Source organism: Ranitomeya imitator, chromosome 4 (assembly GCF_032444005.1).
Source record: "Ranitomeya imitator isolate aRanImi1 chromosome 4, aRanImi1.pri, whole genome shotgun sequence".
In the NCBI taxonomy this organism is placed as follows: Eukaryota; Metazoa; Chordata; class Amphibia; order Anura; family Dendrobatidae; genus Ranitomeya; species Ranitomeya imitator.
The window spans coordinates 89963173-89981003 of record NC_091285.1 but is presented as its reverse complement, the minus strand read 5'-3'; the positions used below and the strand labels follow the sequence as shown (position 1 = coordinate 89981003).

Below are 17831 nucleotides of genomic sequence, written 5' to 3'. Positions count from 1 at the left end.
TTCCTTGAGGCCTTGTATAGATTATCGTCTTTTGAATAAGATTACCGTAAAATATCAGTATCCTTTGCCATTGTTGACTGATTTGTTTGCTTGCATTAAGGGGGCTAAATGGTTCACTAAGATTGATCTTCGGGGTGCGTATAATCTTATACGAATAAAGCAAGGTGATGAGTGGAAAACCGCATTTAATACGCCTGAGGGCCATTTTGAGTATTTGGTAATGCCTTTTGGACTTTCTAATGCTCCTTCAGTCTTCCAGTCCTTTATGCACGATATTTTCCGTGAATATCTGGATAAATTTATGATTGTGTATTTGGATGATATTTTGGTTTTTTCTGATGACTGGGAGTCTCATGTTCAGCAGGTCAGGAAGGTGTTTCAGGTCCTGCGGGCCAATTCCTTGTTTGTAAAAGGCTCAAAGTGTCTCTTTGGAGTCCAGAAGATTTCTTTCTTGGGGTATATTTTTTCCCCTTCTACTAATGAGATGGATCCCGTCAAGGTTCAGGCTATTTGTGACTGGACGCAGCCTACATCTCTTAAGAGTCTACAGAAGTTCTTGGGCTTTGCTAATTTCTATCGTCGTTTTATAACTAATTTTTCTAGTGTTGTTAAGCCTTTGACGGATTTGACTAAGAAGGGTGCTGATGTTGCTAATTGGTCTCCTGCGGCTGTGGAGGCCTTTCAGGAACTTAAGCGCCGGTTTTCTTCTGCTCCTGTGTTGCGTCAGCCAGATGTTTCGCTCCCTTTTCAGGTTGAGGTTGATGCTTCCGAGATTGGAGCGGGGGCGGTTTTGTCACAGAGAAGCTCCGATGGCTCAGTGATGAAGCCATGCGCGTTTTTTTCTAGAAAGTTTTCGCCGGCTGAGCGGAATTATGATGTTGGTAATCGGGAACTTTTGGCCATGAAGTGGGCATTTGAGGAGTGGCGTCATTGGCTAGAGGGTGCTAGACATCGTGTGGTGGTCTTGACTGATCACAAAAATTTGATTTACCTTGAGTCTGCCAGGCGTCTGAATCCTAGACAGGCTCGTTGGTCACTGTTTTTCTCTCGTTTCAATTTTGTGGTTTCATACCTGCCAGGTTCAAAGAATGTGAAGGCGGATGCTCTTTCTAGGAGTTTTGTGCCTGACTCCCTTGGAAATTCTGAGCCCTCTGGTATCCTTAGGGATGGGGTGATTTTGTCTGCTGTCTCCCCAGACTTGCGACGTGCTTTGCAGGAGTTTCAGGCGGGTAAACCTGATCGTTGTCCGCCTGAGAGACTGTTTGTTCCGGATAATTGGACCAGTAGAGTCATCTCCGAGGTCCATTCTTCTGCGTTGGCAGGTCATCCTGGAATATTTGGTACTAGAGACTTGGTGGCCAGGTCTTTTTGGTGGCCTTCCTTGTCGAGGGATGTGCGTTCTTTTGTGCAGTCTTGTGGGGTTTGTGCTCGGGCTAAGCCTTGCTGTTCTCGGGCCAGTGGATTGTTGTCACCTTTGCCTATCCCGAAGAGGCCTTGGACGCACATTTCCATGGACTTTATTTCTGATCTCCCTGTCTCTCAAAAAATGTCCGTCATCTGGGTTGTGTGTGATCGCTTTTCTAAAATGGTTCATCTGGTACCCTTGCCTAAGTTGCCTTCCTCCTCTGAGTTGGTCCCTCTGTTTTTTCAGAATGTGGTTCGTTTGCATGGGATTCCTGAGAACATCGTTTCTGACAGGGGATCCCAGTTTGTGTCTAGATTTTGGCGGACGTTCTGTGCTAAGATGGGCATTGATTTGTCCTTTTCGTCTGCATTCCATCCTCAGACGAATGGCCAGACTGAACGAACTAATCAGACCTTGGAAACTTATTTAAGGTGTTTTGTTTCTGCTGATCAGGATGACTGGGTTACCTTTTTGCCGCTGGCCGAGTTTGCCCTTAATAATCGGGCTAGTTCTGCTACCTTGGTTTCTCCTTTCTTTTGTAGTTCGGGGTTTCATCCTCGTTTTTCCTCTGGTCAGGTGGAACCTTCTGATTGTCCTGGAGTGGACATGGTGGTGGATAGGTTGCATCGGATTTGGAGTCATGTGGTGGACAATTTGAAGTTGTCCCAGGAGAAGGCTCAGCAGTTTGCTAATCGCCGTCGCCGCGTGGGTCCTCGACTTCTTGTTGGTGACTTGGTGTGGTTGTCTTCTCGTTTTGTTCCTATGAAGGTCTCTTCTCCTAAGTTCAAGCCTCGGTTCATCGGTCCCTATAGGATCTTGGAAATTCTTAACCCTGTGTCGTTTCGTTTGGATCTCCCGGCATCGTTTGCTATTCATAATGTGTTCCATCGGCCGTTGTTGCGGAAGTATGAGGTACCTGTTGTTCCTTCGCTTGAGCCTCCTGCTCCAGTGCTGGTGGAGGGAGAATTGGAGTATGTTGTGGAGAAGATCTTGGATTCTCGTGTTTCCAGACGGAAACTCCAGTATTTGGTCAAGTGGAAGGGTTATGGTCAGGAGGATAATTCTTGGGTGGTTGCCTCGGATGTTCATGCTGATGATTTGGTTCGCGCTTTTCATAGGGCTCATCCTGGTCGCCCTGGTGGTTCTCGTGAGGGTTCGGTGACCCCTCCTCAAGGGGGGGTACTGTTGTGAGTTCTGTTTTTGGGCTCCCTCTGGTGGTTACTGATGGTACTGGGTGACTTGTCTTTCCTGGGTCTCTGGGTTCCACCTGTTCCATCAGGATATGGGAGTTTCCTATTTAACCTGGCTTTGCTGGCATTTCCTCGCCGGTTATCAATGTATCCAGTGTGTCTTGTTACCTCTGCTCCCTGCTCCTAGAACCTTCTGGTCAAGCTAAGTTTGGATTTTCCTGTTTTAGTGTTTTGCTTTATTTGGTTTTTAGTCCAGCCTGCAGATATGTGTTTCTTGCTGCTGGTTGCTCTAGTGGGCTGAAATTGCTCCTCATGTACCATGAGTTGGCACATGAGTTCAAGTAATTTCAGGATGGTTTTTTGAAGGGTTTTTCGCTGACCGCGCAGTTCACTTTTGTATCCTCTGCTATCTAGCTTTAGCGGGCCTCATTTTGCTGAAACTGTTTTCATACTGCGTATGTGCTTTCCTCTCATTTCACCGTCATTATATGTGGGGGGCTGCTATTTCTGTGGGGGATTTCTCTGGAGGCAAGAGAGGTCTGTGTTTCTTCTAATAGGGGAAGTTAGATCTTTGGCTGGAGCGAGACGTCTAGGATCATCGTAGGCACGTTCCCCGGCTACTTTTATTTGTGTGTTAGGTTCAGGGTCGCGGTCAGCTCAGGTTCCATCGCCCTAGAGCATGTTTGTATCTGTGCTTGTCCTTTAGTGATCTCCTGCCATTGGGATCATGACAGACATCCAGGCCTCTCTTGAACCCCTCGACTGAGTTCACCATCACCACCTCCTCAGGCAAGCAATTCCAGATTCTCACTGCCCTAACAGTAAACAATCCTCTTCTATGTTGGTGGAAAAACCTTCTCTCCTCCAGACGCAAAGAATGCCCCCTTGTGCCCGTCACCTTCCTTGGTATAAACAGATCCTCAGCGAGATATTTGTATTGTCCCCTTATATACTTATACATGGTTATTAGATCGCCCCTCAGTCATCTTTTTTCTAGACTAAATAATCCTAATTTCGCTAATCTATCTGGGTATTGTAGTTCTCCCATCCCCTTTATTAATTTTGTTGCCCTCCTTTGTACTCTCTCTAGTTCCATTATATCCTTCCTGAGCACCGGTGCCCAAAACTGGACACAGTACTCCATGTGCGGTCTAACTAGGGATTTGTACAGAGGCAGTATAATGCTCTCATCATGTGTATCCAGACCTCTTTTAATGCACCCCATGATCCTGTTTGCCTTGGCAGCTGCTGCCTGGCACTGGCTGCTCCAGGTAAGTTTATCATTAACTAGGATCCCCAAGTCCTTCTCCCTGTCAAGTAGGAGTCCGTTTTAAAGGACTCTACAAGGAGCAGCTAATTGAGGCTTTGGAAGGAGTTCGCCTGCAAGATGACACTGAGGAAAGATCCTCACAGCAAATGAAGGAAAGACTGCAGCCGGAGGTAAATACCCAAAAAAGTCAGTGGGTTGTGTGGTACGAGGAGGAGTTGGCATTTCTGGGAGAAGAGGCCACCATAGACGATAAGAGGGAGGCCATTCACAGAGCTCAGGAGATGGCATTGCTGGAGCAGATCGCTTTGGAAGCAGCTAGAAGCTCCAGACAGACTGTAACCTCAGCACCCACCATGAGGGAACTCCCCAGAGTGTCCCACAAAGACTTTAAGCCCTTTAATGAGGCTGCAGGCGACATTGAGGGCTTCTTCCAGGACTTTGAGCATCAGTGTTGATTAATGGAAGTCCCGGAAAGAGAGCGAATTCGACATCTTGTGGGGCTCTTAGAGGGTGGAGCTGCTGAAGCCTATAGAGCTATGGACCATCGGGGGAACTGTGAGTATGCGGCGATTAAACAGACTATTCTAGAACATTATGCTATGTTAAACCTTGTTATCTTATTCTTATAATTATGCTAACATACAAAATTAGCATATGCTTTAATCCCACTGCTGCCAGTATTATGCGGTCTTGAAATGTTTTTGTACTTATTCTTATGATTTTGCTAACATGCAAATTAACATGTGATTTAATCTTTTGTATTTGTATAATTTTGCGGTTTTCAGTTAAGATAAGGAATCGTAAAAATCATGCTGTTAAAGGTAGCATGGCCGAGTGGTCTAAGGCGCTGGATTTAGGCTCCAGTCTCTTTGGAGGCGTGGGTTTAAATCCCACTGCTGCCCGTGTATTATGACTTTGAAACTTCTTAGCTTATATTTATGATTTTGCTAATAGAAAAATTAGCATGTGTTTTATTATTTTGTATTTGTATGAGTGCATGCTTTGCTGTTTTGCAAAAGACAGTAGATAGAATAATTCCTTTTTCCTTTTTGCTTAGAGACCTATCCATTTTCCACCTTCAAGAAGTTAAAATGTAGGAAAATTCACTAAACTTACTCTAAGGAAGCTTTTTTCATGTAGTATATTAAGGTAGCATGGCCGAGCGGTCTAAGGCGCTGGATTAAGGCTCCAGTCTCTTCAGAGGCGTGGGTTCAAATCCCACTGCTGCCAGTAGGTCTTCAGAACATTTTGATCTAATTCAAATGATTTTGTATTTGCATGAGTGTGTGGGTTTCTGTTTAGGAAAAGACAGTTGATAGAATCATTGTTTTTTCCTATTGTTTAGAGACTTAACCATTTTACAACAGACCTGTAGGTTTAAATCCCACTGCTGCCAGTAGTAAGAGTTCCTTAAAACCTTTTTATCTTATTCTTATACATACGCTAATATACAAAATTAGCATATGCTTTAATCCCACTGCTGCCAGTATTATGCGGTCTTGAAATGTTTTTGTACTTATTCTTATGATTTTGCTAACATGCAAATTAACATGTGATTTAATCTTTTGTATTTGTATAATTTTGTGGTTTTCAGTTAAGATAAGGAATCTTAAAAATCATGCAGCTAAAGGTAGCATGGCCGAGCGGTCTAAGGCGCTGGATTAAGGCTCCAGTCTCTTCAGAGGCGTGGGTTCAAATCCCACTGCTGCCAGTAGGTCTTCAGAACCTTTTGATCTAATTCTTATGATTTTGTATTTGCATGAGTGTGTGGATTTCTGTTTAGGAAAAGACAGTTGATAGAATCATTGGTTTTTCCTATTGTTTAGAGACTTAACCATTTTACAACAGACCTGTAGGTTCAAATCCCACTGCTGTCAGTAGTAAGAGTTCCTTAAAACCTTTTTATCTTATTCTTATAACTATGCTAACATACAAAATTAGCATATGCTTTAATCCCACTGCTGCCAGTATTATGAGGTCTTGAAATGTTTTTGTACTTATTCTTATGATTTTGCTAACATGCAAATTAGCATGTGATCTAATCTTCTTTTGTATTTGTATGATTTTTCGGTTTTCGGTTAAGATAAAGACCGTTGATAGAATCATTGGTTTTTCCTAATGTTTAGAGACATGCCCTTTTTCCAACATGCACTAATTTTAAATGTTGTCAAATGTACTTCACTTACTCTAAGGAAGCCTACTTAATCATGCTGAGTATGACTCAGCAGTATGAGTTCTTGAAAATCTTTTGATCTTATTCTTATAATTATGAAAACAGACAAAATTTGCATGTGCTTTCATCCCACTGCTGCCAGTATGATATGTGCTTGAAAATTGTTTTGAACTTACTCTTATGATTTTACTAACATACAAACTTACATGTGTTTTAATCTTCTTTTGTATTTGCTTAAGTGTTTTCTTTCTGGTTAAGATAAAAACAGTTGATAGAATTATTGTTTTTTTCCTAATATTTAGAGACATGTCTGTCATGATATGTACTTTTGCCCTGTCCTGTATTTGAATAATATGCCATTTGATGTATGCAACTGTTCTCTGGTTTCTATTAGCTGTAATTTATGTATTTTCTTGTGCTGGGAGTTCACCTGTAACAATATGTCTCCTTCCCCCAATACTTGCAGCCCTAAGCTATAATGTAATTAACGTTTGTCAACACCACTAGTGAAGAATAGCCATTCTTTCTCACAGCAGGTGGCTAGTCATATGTACATACTAGATAGACTAAGAGGAGCCGACCAGTCTAGAATCTTCAGGTGGACCCAACCATTGAATAGAAGGTGTGACCCCTACCCCCCTTCATGGGCGGATCCCAGGAGCTCAGATAATCCATTCTTATTTTTGAGATCAGATGTGAGTTGATCCTTAAAGGGGAAGGAGTGGGGATTCTTAGCTGAGGCAAGACCCCACGTCCATCTGTGACTGCGGAAGCGTACGGGATGAGACTTGAGCTGAGGACATATCTCGTCGTTCGTGAGATTGTTTTGGGATCCCTTGGACTCATGTGGACTATTGCTTTGTTAGCTGGCACAAGGATTATCTGGAGGTGCCCCCGAATCTGTTCTGTTGGACTCGTGGAAGGACTATTGTTTCGTTTATCGGGTGCGGGATTACTGGAAAGCACCTCCAGATCTGTTTATTTCCTTGGGCTTATTGTGGACTTCTGGTGGACTTGAAGGACATTATGGATATTTGATGTTGTATGCTCCCTGTTTTAATAAATCTCATTGGATCATCCCTCGGCCTGTTGTCCCTTCCTGCTCTGCTGTACACCCCGTCACAAACTGGTTGGCAGCAGTGGGATCAGAGCAGAAGGAATGGAGGACAAAGGCCCATCAACATTGGGAACCAGCACCGCAGAGTACAAGAGCTGGACTGCGATGAACCTACAAACAAAGGCCCATGAAGTAGGAGTCCGTTTTAAAGGACTCTCCAAGGAGCAGCTAATTGAGGCTTTGGAAGGAGTTCGCCTGCAAGATGACACTGAGGAAGGATCCTCACAGCAAATGGAGGAAAGACTGCAGCCGGAGGTAAATACCCAAAAAAGTCAGTGGGTTGTGTGGTACGAGGAGGAGTTGGCATTTCTGGGAGAAGAGGCCACCATAGACGATAAGAGGAAGGCCATTCACAGAGCTCAGGAGATGGCATTGCTGGAGCAGATCGCTTTGGAAGCAGCTAGAAGCTCCAGACAGACTGTAACCTCAGCACCCACCATGAGGGAACTCCCCAGAGTGTCCCACAAAGACTTTAAGCCCTTTAATGAGGCTGCAGGCGACATTGAGGGCTTCTTCCAGGACTTTGAGCATCAGTGTTGATTAATGGAAGTCCCGGAAAGGGAGCGAGTTCGACATCTTGTGGGGTTCTTAGAGGGTGGAGCTGCTGAAGCCTATAGAGCTATGGACCCTCGGGGGAACTGTGAGTATGCGGCGATTAAACAGACTATTCTAGAACATAATGCTATGTTAAACCTTGTTATCTTATTCTTATAATTATGCTAACATACAAAATTAGCATATGCTTTAATCCCACTGCTGCCAGTATTATGCGGTCTTGAAATGTTTTTGTACTTATTCTTATGATTTTGCTAACATGCAAATTAACGTGATTTAATCTTTTGTATTTGTATAATTTTGCGGTTTTCAGTTAAGATAAGGAATCGTAAAAATCATGCTGTTAAAGGTAGCATGGCCGAGTGGTCTAAGGCGCTGAAATTAGGCTCCAGTATCTTTGGAGGCGTGGGTTCAAATCCCACTGCTGCACTTCAGAACATTTTGATCTAATTCAAATGATTTTGTATTTGCATGAGTGTGTGGATTTCTGTTTAGGAAAAGACAGTTGATAGAATCATTGGTTTTTCCTATTGTTTAGAGACTTAACCATTTTAAAACAGACCGGTAGGTTCAAATCCCACTGCTGCCAGTAGTAAGAGTTCCTTAAAACCTTTTTATCTTATTCTTACAACTATGCTAACATACAAATTTAGCATATGCTTTAATCCCACTGCTGCCAGTATTATGAGGTCTTGAAATGTTTTTGTACTTATTCTTATGATTTTGCTAACATGCAAATTAGCATGTGATCTAATCTTCTTTTGTATTTGTATGATTTTTCGGTTTTTGGTTAAGATAAAGACCGTTGATAGAATCATTGGTTTTTCCTAATGTTTAGAGACATGCCCTTTTTCCAACATGCACTAATTTTAAATGTTGTCAAATGTACTTCACTTACTCTAAGGAAGCTTACTTAATCATGCTGAGTATGACTCAGCAGTATGAGTTCTTGAAAATCTTTTGATCTTATTCTTATAATTATGAAAACAGACAAAATTTGCACGTGCTTTCATCCCACTGCTGCCAGTATGATATGTGCTTGAAAATTGTTTTGAACTTACTCTTATGATTTTACTAACATACAAACTTACATGTGTTTTAATCTTCTTTTGTATTTGCTTAAGTGTTTTCTTTCTGGTTAAGATAAAAACAGTTGATAGAATTATTGTTTTTTTCCTAATATTTAGAGACATGTCTGTCATGATATGTACTTTCGCCCTGTCCTGTATTTGAATAATATGCCATTTGATGTATGTAACTGTTCTCTGGTTTCTATTAGCTGTAATTTATGTATTTTCTTGTGCTGGGAGTTCACCTGTAACAATATCTCTCCTTCCCCCAATACTTGCAGCCCTAAGCTATAATGTAATTAACGTTTGTCAACACCACTAGTGAAGAATAGCCATTCTTTCTCACAGCAGGTGGCTAGTCATATGTACATACTAGATAGACTAAGAGGAGCCGACCAGTCTAGAATCTTCAGGTGGACCCAACCATTGAATAGAAGGTGTGACCCCTACCCCCCTTCATGGGCGGATCCCAGGAGCTCAGATAATCCATTCTTATTTTTGAGATCAGATGTGAGTTGATCCTTAAAGGGGAAGGAGTGGGGATTCTTAGCTGAGGCAAGACCCCACGTCCATCTGTGACTGCGGAAGCGTACGGGATGAGACTTGAGCTGAGGACATATCTCGTCGTTCGTGAGATTGTTTTGGGATCCCTTGGACTCATGTGGACTATTGCTTTGTTAGCTGGCACAAGGATTATCTGGAGGTGCCCCCGAATCTGTTCTGTTGGACTCGTGGAAGGACTATTGTTTCGTTTATCGGGTGCGGGATTACTGGAAAGCACCTCCAGATCTGTTTATTTCCTTGGGCTTATTGTGGACTTCTGGTGGACTTGAAGGACATTATGGATATTTGATGTTGAATGCTCCCTAATTTAATAAATCTCATTGGATCATCCCTCGGCCTGTTGTCCCTTCCTGCTCTGCTGTACACCCCGTCACAAACTGGTTGGCAGCAGTGGGATCAGAGCAGAAGGAATGGAGGACAAAGGCCCATCAACATTGGGAACCAGCACCGCAGAGTACAAGAGCTGGACTGCGATGAACCTAGAAACAAAGGCCCATGAAGTAGGAGTCCGTTTTAAAGGACTCTCCAAGGAGCAGCTAATTGAGGCTTTGGAAGGAGTTCGCCTGCAAGATGACACTGAGGAAGGATCCTCACAGCAAATGGAGGAAAGACTGCAGCCGGAGGTAAATACCCAAAAAAGTCAGTGGGTTGTGTGGTACGAGGAGGAGTTGGCATTTCTGGGAGAAGAGGCCACCATAGACGATAAGAGGAAGGCCATTCACAGAGCTCAGGAGATGGCATTGCTGGAGCAGATCACTTTGGAAGCAGCTAGAAGCTCCAGACAGACTGTAACCTCAGCACCCACCATGAGGGAACTCCCCAGAGTGTCCCACAAAGACTTTAAGCCCTTTAATGAGGCTGCAGGCGACATTGAGGGCTTCTTCCAGGACTTTGAGCATCAGTGTTGATTAATGGAAGTCCCGGAAAGGGAGCGAGTTCGACATCTTGTGGGGTTCTTAGAGGGTGGAGCTGCTGAAGCCTATAGAGCTATGGACCCTCGGGGGAACTGTGAGTATGCGGCGATTAAACAGACTATTCTAGAACATAATGCTATGTTAAACCTTGTTATCTTATTCTTATAATTATGCTAACATACAAAATTAGCATATGCTTTAATCCCACTGCTGCCAGTATTATGCGGTCTTGAAATGTTTTTGTACTTATTTTTATGATTTTGCTAACATGCAAATTAACATGTGATTTAATCTTTTGTATTTGTATAATTTTGCGGTTTTCAGTTAAGATAAGGAATCGTAAAAATCATGCTGTTAAAGGTAGCATGGCCGAGTGGTCTAAGGCGCTGGACTTAGGCTCCAGTCTCTTTGGAGGCGTGGGTTCAAATCCCACTGCTGCCAGTGTATTTCTACTTTGAAACTTTTTAGCTTATATTTATGATTTTGCTAATAGAAAAATTAGCATGTGTTTTATTATTTTGTATTTGTATGAGTCCATGCTTTGCTGTTTTGCAAAAGACAGTAGATAGAATCATTGCTTTTTCCTTTTTGCTTAGAGACCTATCCATTTTCCACCTTGAAGAAGTTAAACTGTAGGAAAATTCACTAAACTTACTCTAAGGAAGCTTTTTTTATGTAGTATGTTAGGGTAGCATGGCCGAGCGGTCTACGGCGCTGGATTAAGGCTCCAGTCTCTTCAGAGGCGTGGGTTCAAATCCCACTGCTGCCAGTAGGTCTTTAGAACATTTTGATCTAATTCAAATGATTTTGTATTTGCATGAGTGTGTGGGTTTCTGTTTAGGAAAAGACAGTTGATAGAATCATTGTTTTTTCCTATTGTTTAGAGACTTAACCATTTTACAACAGACCTGTAGGTTTAAATCCCACTGCTGCCAGTAGTAAGAGTTCCTTAAAACCTTTTTATCTTATTCTTATACATACGCTAATATACAAAATTAGCATATGCTTTAATCCCACTGCTGCCAGTATTATGCGGTCTTGAAATGTTTTTGTACTTATTCTTATGATTTTGCTAACATGCAAATTAACATGTGATTTAATCTTTTGTATTTGTATAATTTTGTGGTTTTCAGTTAAGATAAGGAATCTTAAAAATCATGCTGCTAAAGGTAGCATGGCCGAGCGGTCTAAGGCGCTGGATTAAGGCTCCAGTCTCTTCAGAGGCGTGGGTTCAAATCCCACTGCTGCCAGTAGGTATTCAGAACCTTTTGATCTAATTCTAATGATTTTGTATTTGCATGAGTGTGTGGATTTCTGTTTAGGAAAAGACAGTTGATAGAATCATTGGTTTTTCCTATTGTTTAGAGACTTAACCATTTTACAACAGACCTGTAGGTTCAAATCCCACTGCTGCCAGTAGTAAGAGTTCCTTTAAAACCTTTTTATCTTATTCTTATAACTATGCTAACATACAAAATTAGCATATGCTTTAATCCCACTGCTGCCAGTATTATGAGGTCTTGAAATGTTTTTGTACTTATTCTTATGATTTTGCTAACATGCAAATTAGCATGTGATCTAATCTTCTTTTGTATTTGTATGATTTTTCGGTTTTCGGTTAAGATAAAGACCGTTGATAGAATCATTGGTTTTTCCTAATGTTTAGAGACATGCCCTTTTTCCAACATGCACTAATTTTAAATGTTGTCAAATGTACTTCACTTACTCTAAGGAAGCCTACTAAATCATGCTGAGTATGACTCAGCAGTATGAGTTCTTGAAAATCTTTTGATCTTATTCTTATAATTATGAAAACAGACAAAATTTGCATGTGCTTTCATCCCACTGCTGCCAGTATGATATGTGCTTGAAAATTGTTTTGAACTTACTCTTATGATTTTACTAACATACAAACTTACATGTGTTTTAATCTTCTTTTGTATTTGCTTAAGTGTTTTCTTTCTGGTTAAGATAAAAACAGTTGATAGAATTATTGTTTTTTTCCTAATATTTAGAGACATGTCTGTCATGATATGTACTTTTGCCCTGTCCTGTATTTGAATAATATGCCATTTGATGTATGTAACTGTTCTCTGGTTTCTATTAGCTGTAATTTATGTATTTTCTTGTGCTGGGAGTTCACCTGTAACAATATGTCTCCTTCCCCCAATACTTGCAGCCCTAAGCTATAATGTAATTAACGTTTGTCAACACCACTAGTGAAGAATAGCCATTCTTTCTCACAGCAGGTGGCTAGTCATATGTACATACTAGATAGACTAAGAGGAGCCGACCAGTCTAGAATCTTCAGGTGGACCCAACCATTGAATAGAAGGTGTGACCCCTACCCCCCTTCATGGGCGGATCCCAGGAGCTCAGATAATCCATTCTTATTTTTGAGATCAGATGTGAGTTGATCCTTAAAGGGGAAGGAGTGGGGATTCTTAGCTGAGGCAAGACCCCACGTCCATCTGTGACTGCGGAAGCGTACGGGATGAGACTTGAGCTGAGGACATATCTCGTCGTTCGTGAGATTGTTTTGGGATCCCTTGGACTCATGTGGACTATTGCTTTGTTAGCTGGCACAAGGATTATCTGGAGGTGCCCCCGAATCTGTTCTGTTGGACTCGTGGAAGGACTATTGTTTCGTTTATCGGGTGCGGGATTACTGGAAAGCACCTCCAGATCTGTTTATTTCCTTGGGCTTATTGTGGACTTCTGGTGGACTTGAAGGACATTATGGATATTTGATGTTGTATGCTCCCTGCTTTAATAAATCTCATTGGATCATCCCTCGGCCTGTTGTCCCTTCCTGCTCTGCTGTACACCCCGTCACAAACTGGTTGGCAGCAGTGGGATCAGAGCAGAAGGAATGGAGGACAAAGGCCCATCAACATTGGGAACCAGCACCGCAGAGTACAAGAGCTGGACTGCGATGAACCTACAAACAATGGCCCATGAAGTAGGAGTCCGTTTTAAAGGACTCTCCAAGGAGCAGCTAATTGAGGCTTTGGAAGGAGTTCGCCTGCAAGATGACACTGAGGAAGGATCCTCACAGCAAATGGAGGAAAGACTGCAGCCGGAGGTAAATACCCAAAAAAGTCAGTGGGTTGTGTGGTACGAGGAGGAGTTGGCATTTCTGGGAGAAGTGGCCACCATAGACGATAAGAGGAAGGCCATTCACAGAGCTCAGGAGATGGCATTGCTGGAGCAGATCGCTTTGGAAGCAGCTAGAAGCTCCAGACAGACTGTAACCTCAGCACCCACCATGAGGGAACTCCCCAGAGTGTCCCACAAAGACTTTAAGCCCTTTAATGAGGCTGCAGGCGACATTGAGGGCTTCTTCCAGGACTTTGAGCATCAGTGTTGATTAATGGAAGTACCGGAAAGGGAGCGAGTTCGACATCTTGTGGGGTTCGTAGAGGGTGGAGCTGCTGAAGCCTATAGAGCTATGGACCCTCAGGGGAACTGTGAGTATGCGGCGATTAAACAGACTATTCTAGAACATTATGCTATGTTAAACCTTGTTATCTTATTCTTATAATTATGCTAACATACAAAATTAGCATATGCTTTAATCCCACTGCTGCCAGTATTATGCGGTCTTGAAATGTTTTTGTACTTATTCTTATGATTTTGCTAACATGCAAATTAACGTGATTTAATCTTTTGTATTTGTATAATTTTGCGGTTTTCAGTTAAGATAAGGAATCGTAAAAATCATGCTGTTAAAGGTAGCATGGCCGAGTGGTCTAAGGCGCTGAAATTAGGCTCCAGTATATTTGGAGGCGTGGGTTCAAATCCCACTGCTGCACTTCAGAACATTTTGATCTAATTCAAATGATTTTGTATTTGCATGAGTGTGTGGGTTTCTGTTTAGGAAAAGACAGTTGATAGAATCATTGTTTTTTCCTATTGTTTAGAGACTTAACCATTTTACAACAGACCTGTAGGTTTAAATCCCACTGCTGCCAGTAGTAAGAGTTCCTTAAAACCTTTTTATCTTATTCTTATACATACGCTAATATACAAAATTAGCATATGCTTTAATCCCACTGCTGCCAGTATTATGCGGTCTTGAAATGTTTTTGTACTTATTCTTATGATTTTGCTAACATGCAAATTAACATGTGATTTAATCTTTTGTATTTGTATAATTTTGTGGTTTTCAGTTAAGATAAGGAATCTTAAAAATCATGCTGCTAAAGGTAGCATGGCCGAGCGGTCTAAGGGGCTGGATTAAGGCTCCAGTCTCTTCAGAGGCGTGGGTTCAAATCCTACTGCTGCCAGTAGGTCTTCAGAACCTTTTGATCTAATTCTTATGATTTTGTATTTGCATGAGTGTGTGGATTTCTGTTTAGGAAAAGACAGTTGATAGAATCATTGGTTTTTCCTATTGTTTAGAGACTTAACCATTTTAAAACAGACCGGTAGGTTCAAATCCCACTGCTGCCAGTAGTAAGAGTTCCTTAAAACCTTTTTATCTTATTCTTACAACTATGCTAACATACAAAATTAGCATATGCTTTAATCCCACTGCTGCCAGTATTATGAGGTCTTGAAATGTTTTTGTACTTATTCTTATGATTTTGCTAACATGCAAATTAGCATGTGATCTAATCTTCTTTTGTATTTCTATGATTTTTCGGTTTTTGGTTAAGATAAAGACCGTTGATAGAATCATTGGTTTTTCCTAATGTTTAGAGACATGCCCTTTTTCCAACATGCACTAATTTTAAATGTTGTCAAATGTACTTCACTTACTCTAAGGAAGCTTAGTTAATCATGCTGAGTATGACTCAGCAGTATGAGTTCTTGAAAATCTTTTGATCTTATTCTTATAATTATGAAAACAGACAAAATTTGCATGTGCTTTCATCCCACTGCTGCCAGTATGATATGTGCTTGAAAATTGTTTTGAACTTACTCTTATGATTTTACTAACATACAAACTTACATGTGTTTTAATCTTCTTTTGTATTTGCTTAAGTGTTTTCTTTCTGGTTAAGATAAAAACAGTTGATAGAATTATTGTTTTTTTCCTAATATTTAGAGACATGTCTGTCATGATATGTACTTTCGCCCTGTCCTGTATTTGAATAATATGCCATTTGATGTATGTAACTGTTCTCTGGTTTCTATTAGCTGTAATTTATGTATTTTCTTGTGCTGGGAGTTCACCTGTAACAATATCTCTCCTTCCCCCAATACTTGCAGCCCTAAGCTATAATGTAATTAACGTTTGTCAACACCACTAGTGAAGAATAGCCATTCTTTCTCACAGCAGGTGGCTAGTCATATGTACATACTAGATAGACTAAGAGGAGCCGACCAGTCTAGAATCTTCAGGTGGACCCAACCATTGAATAGAAGGTGTGACCCCTACCCCCCTTCATGGGCGGATCCCAGGAGCTCAGATAATCCATTCTTATTTTTGAGATCAGATGTGAGTTGATCCTTAAAGGGGAAGGAGTGGGGATTCTTAGCTGAGGCAAGACCCCACGTCCATCTGTGACTGCGGAAGCGTACGGGATGAGACTTGAGCTGAGGACATATCTCGTCGTTCGTGAGATTGTTTTGGGATCCCTTGGACTCATGTGGACTATTGCTTTGTTAGCTGGCACAAGGATTATCTGGAGGTGCCCCCGAATCTGTTCTGTTGGACTCGTGGAAGGACTATTGTTTCGTTTATCGGGTGCGGGATTACTGGAAAGCACCTCCAGATCTGTTTATTTCCTTGGGCTTATTGTGGACTTCTGGTGGACTTGAAGGACATTATGGATATTTGATGTTGAATGCTCCCTGCTTTAATAAATCTCATTGGATCATCCCTCGGCCTGTTGTCCCTTCCTGCTCTGCTGTACACCCCATCACAAACTGGTTGGCAGCAGTGGGATCAGAGCAGAAGGAATGGAGGACAAAGGCCCATCAACATTGGGAACCAGCACCGCAGAGTACAAGAGCTGGACTGCGATGAACCTACAAACAAAGGCCCATGAAGTAGGAGTCCGTTTTAAAGGACTCTCCAAGGAGCAGCTAATTGAGGCTTTGGAAGGAGTTCGCCTGCAAGATGACACTGAGGAAGGATCCTCACAGCAAATGGAGGAAAGACTGCAGCCGGAGGTAAATACCCAAAAAAGTCAGTGGGTTGTGTGGTACGAGGAGGAGTTGGCATTTCTGGGAGAAGAGGCCACCATAGACGATAAGAGGAAGGCCATTCACAGAGCTCAGGAGATGGCATTGCTGGAGCAGATCGCTTTGGAAGCAGCTAGAAGCTCCAGACAGACTGTAACCTCAGCACCCACCATGAGGGAACTCCCCAGAGTGTCCCACAAAGACTTTAAGCCCTTTAATGAGGCTGCAGGCGACATTGAGGGCTTCTTCCAGGACTTTGAGCATCAGTGTTGATTAATGGAAGTCCCTGAAAGGGAGCGAGTTCGACATCTTGTGGGGTTCTTAGAGGGTGGAGCTGCTGAAGCCTATAGAGCTATGGACCCTCGGGGGAACTGTGAGTATGCGGCGATTAAACAGACTATTCTAGAACATTATGCTATGTTAAACCTTGTTATCTTATTCTTATAATTATGCTAACATACAAAATTAGCATATGCTTTAATCCCACTGCTGCCAGTATTATGCGGTCTTGAAATGTTTTTGTACTTATTCTTATGATTTTGCTAACATGCAAATTAACATGTGATTTAATCTTTTGTATTTGTATAATTTTGCGGTTTTCAGTTAAGATAAGGAATCGTAAAAATCATGCTGTTAAAGGTAGCATGGCCGAGTGGTCTAAGGCGCTGGATTTAGGTTCCAGTCTCTTTGGAGGCGTGGGTTCAAATCCCACTGCTGCCAGTAGGTCTTCAGAACCTTTTGATCTAATTCTTATGATTTTGTATTTGCATGAGTGTGTGGATTTCTGTTTAGGAAAAGACAGTTGATAGAATCATTGGTTTTTCCTATTGTTTAGAGACTTAACCATTTTACAACAGACCTGTAGGTTCAAATCCCACTGCTGCCAGTAGTAAGAGTTCCTTAAAACCTTTTTATCTTATTCTTATAACTATGCTAACATACAAAATTAGCATATGCTTTAATCCCACTGCTGCCAGTATTATGAGGTCTTGAAATGTTTTTGTACTTATTCTTATGATTTTGCTAACATGCAAATTAGCATGTGATCTAATCTTCTTTTGTATTTGTATGATTTTTCGGTTTTCAGTTAAGATAAAGACCGTTGATAGAATCATTGGTTTTTCCTAATGTTTAGAGACATGCCCTTTTTCCAACATGCACTGATTTTAAATGTTGTCAAATGTACTTCACTTACTCTAAGGAAGCCTACTTAATCATGCTGAGTATGACTCAGCAGTATGAGTTCTTGAAAATCTTTTGATCTTATTCTTATAATTATGAAAACAGACAAAATTTGCATGTGCTTTCATCCCACTGCTGCCAGTATGATATGTGCTTGAAAATTGTTTTGAACTTACTCTTATGATTTTACTAACATACAAACTTACATGTGTTTTAATCTTCTTTTGTATTTGCTTAAGTGTTTTCTTTCTGGTTA

At 41.5% G+C, this 17831-nt stretch overlaps 5 non-coding genes across 5 annotated transcripts; all 5 read left to right on the top strand.

The window, feature by feature from the left end:
- Window positions 1-5013: 5013 nt before the first annotated feature.
- TRNAL-AAG (transfer RNA leucine (anticodon AAG)) lies at window positions 5014-5095 on the top strand. Its single transcript has one exon. It is a non-coding gene; the product is annotated as a tRNA-Leu (tRNA).
- A 399-nt stretch (window positions 5096-5494) lies between these two features.
- Window positions 5495-5576, top strand: TRNAL-AAG (transfer RNA leucine (anticodon AAG)). Its single transcript has one exon. It is a non-coding gene; the product is annotated as a tRNA-Leu (tRNA).
- Window positions 5577-10617: 5041 nt separating this feature from the next.
- On the top strand, window positions 10618-10699 carry TRNAL-UAG (transfer RNA leucine (anticodon UAG)). Its single transcript has one exon. It is a non-coding gene; the product is annotated as a tRNA-Leu (tRNA).
- Window positions 10700-11426: 727 nt separating this feature from the next.
- TRNAL-AAG (transfer RNA leucine (anticodon AAG)) lies at window positions 11427-11508 on the top strand. The gene has a single exon. It is a non-coding gene; the product is annotated as a tRNA-Leu (tRNA).
- A 5523-nt stretch (window positions 11509-17031) lies between these two features.
- Window positions 17032-17113, top strand: TRNAL-UAG (transfer RNA leucine (anticodon UAG)). The gene has a single exon. It is a non-coding gene; the product is annotated as a tRNA-Leu (tRNA).
- Window positions 17114-17831: the final 718 nt, after the last annotated feature.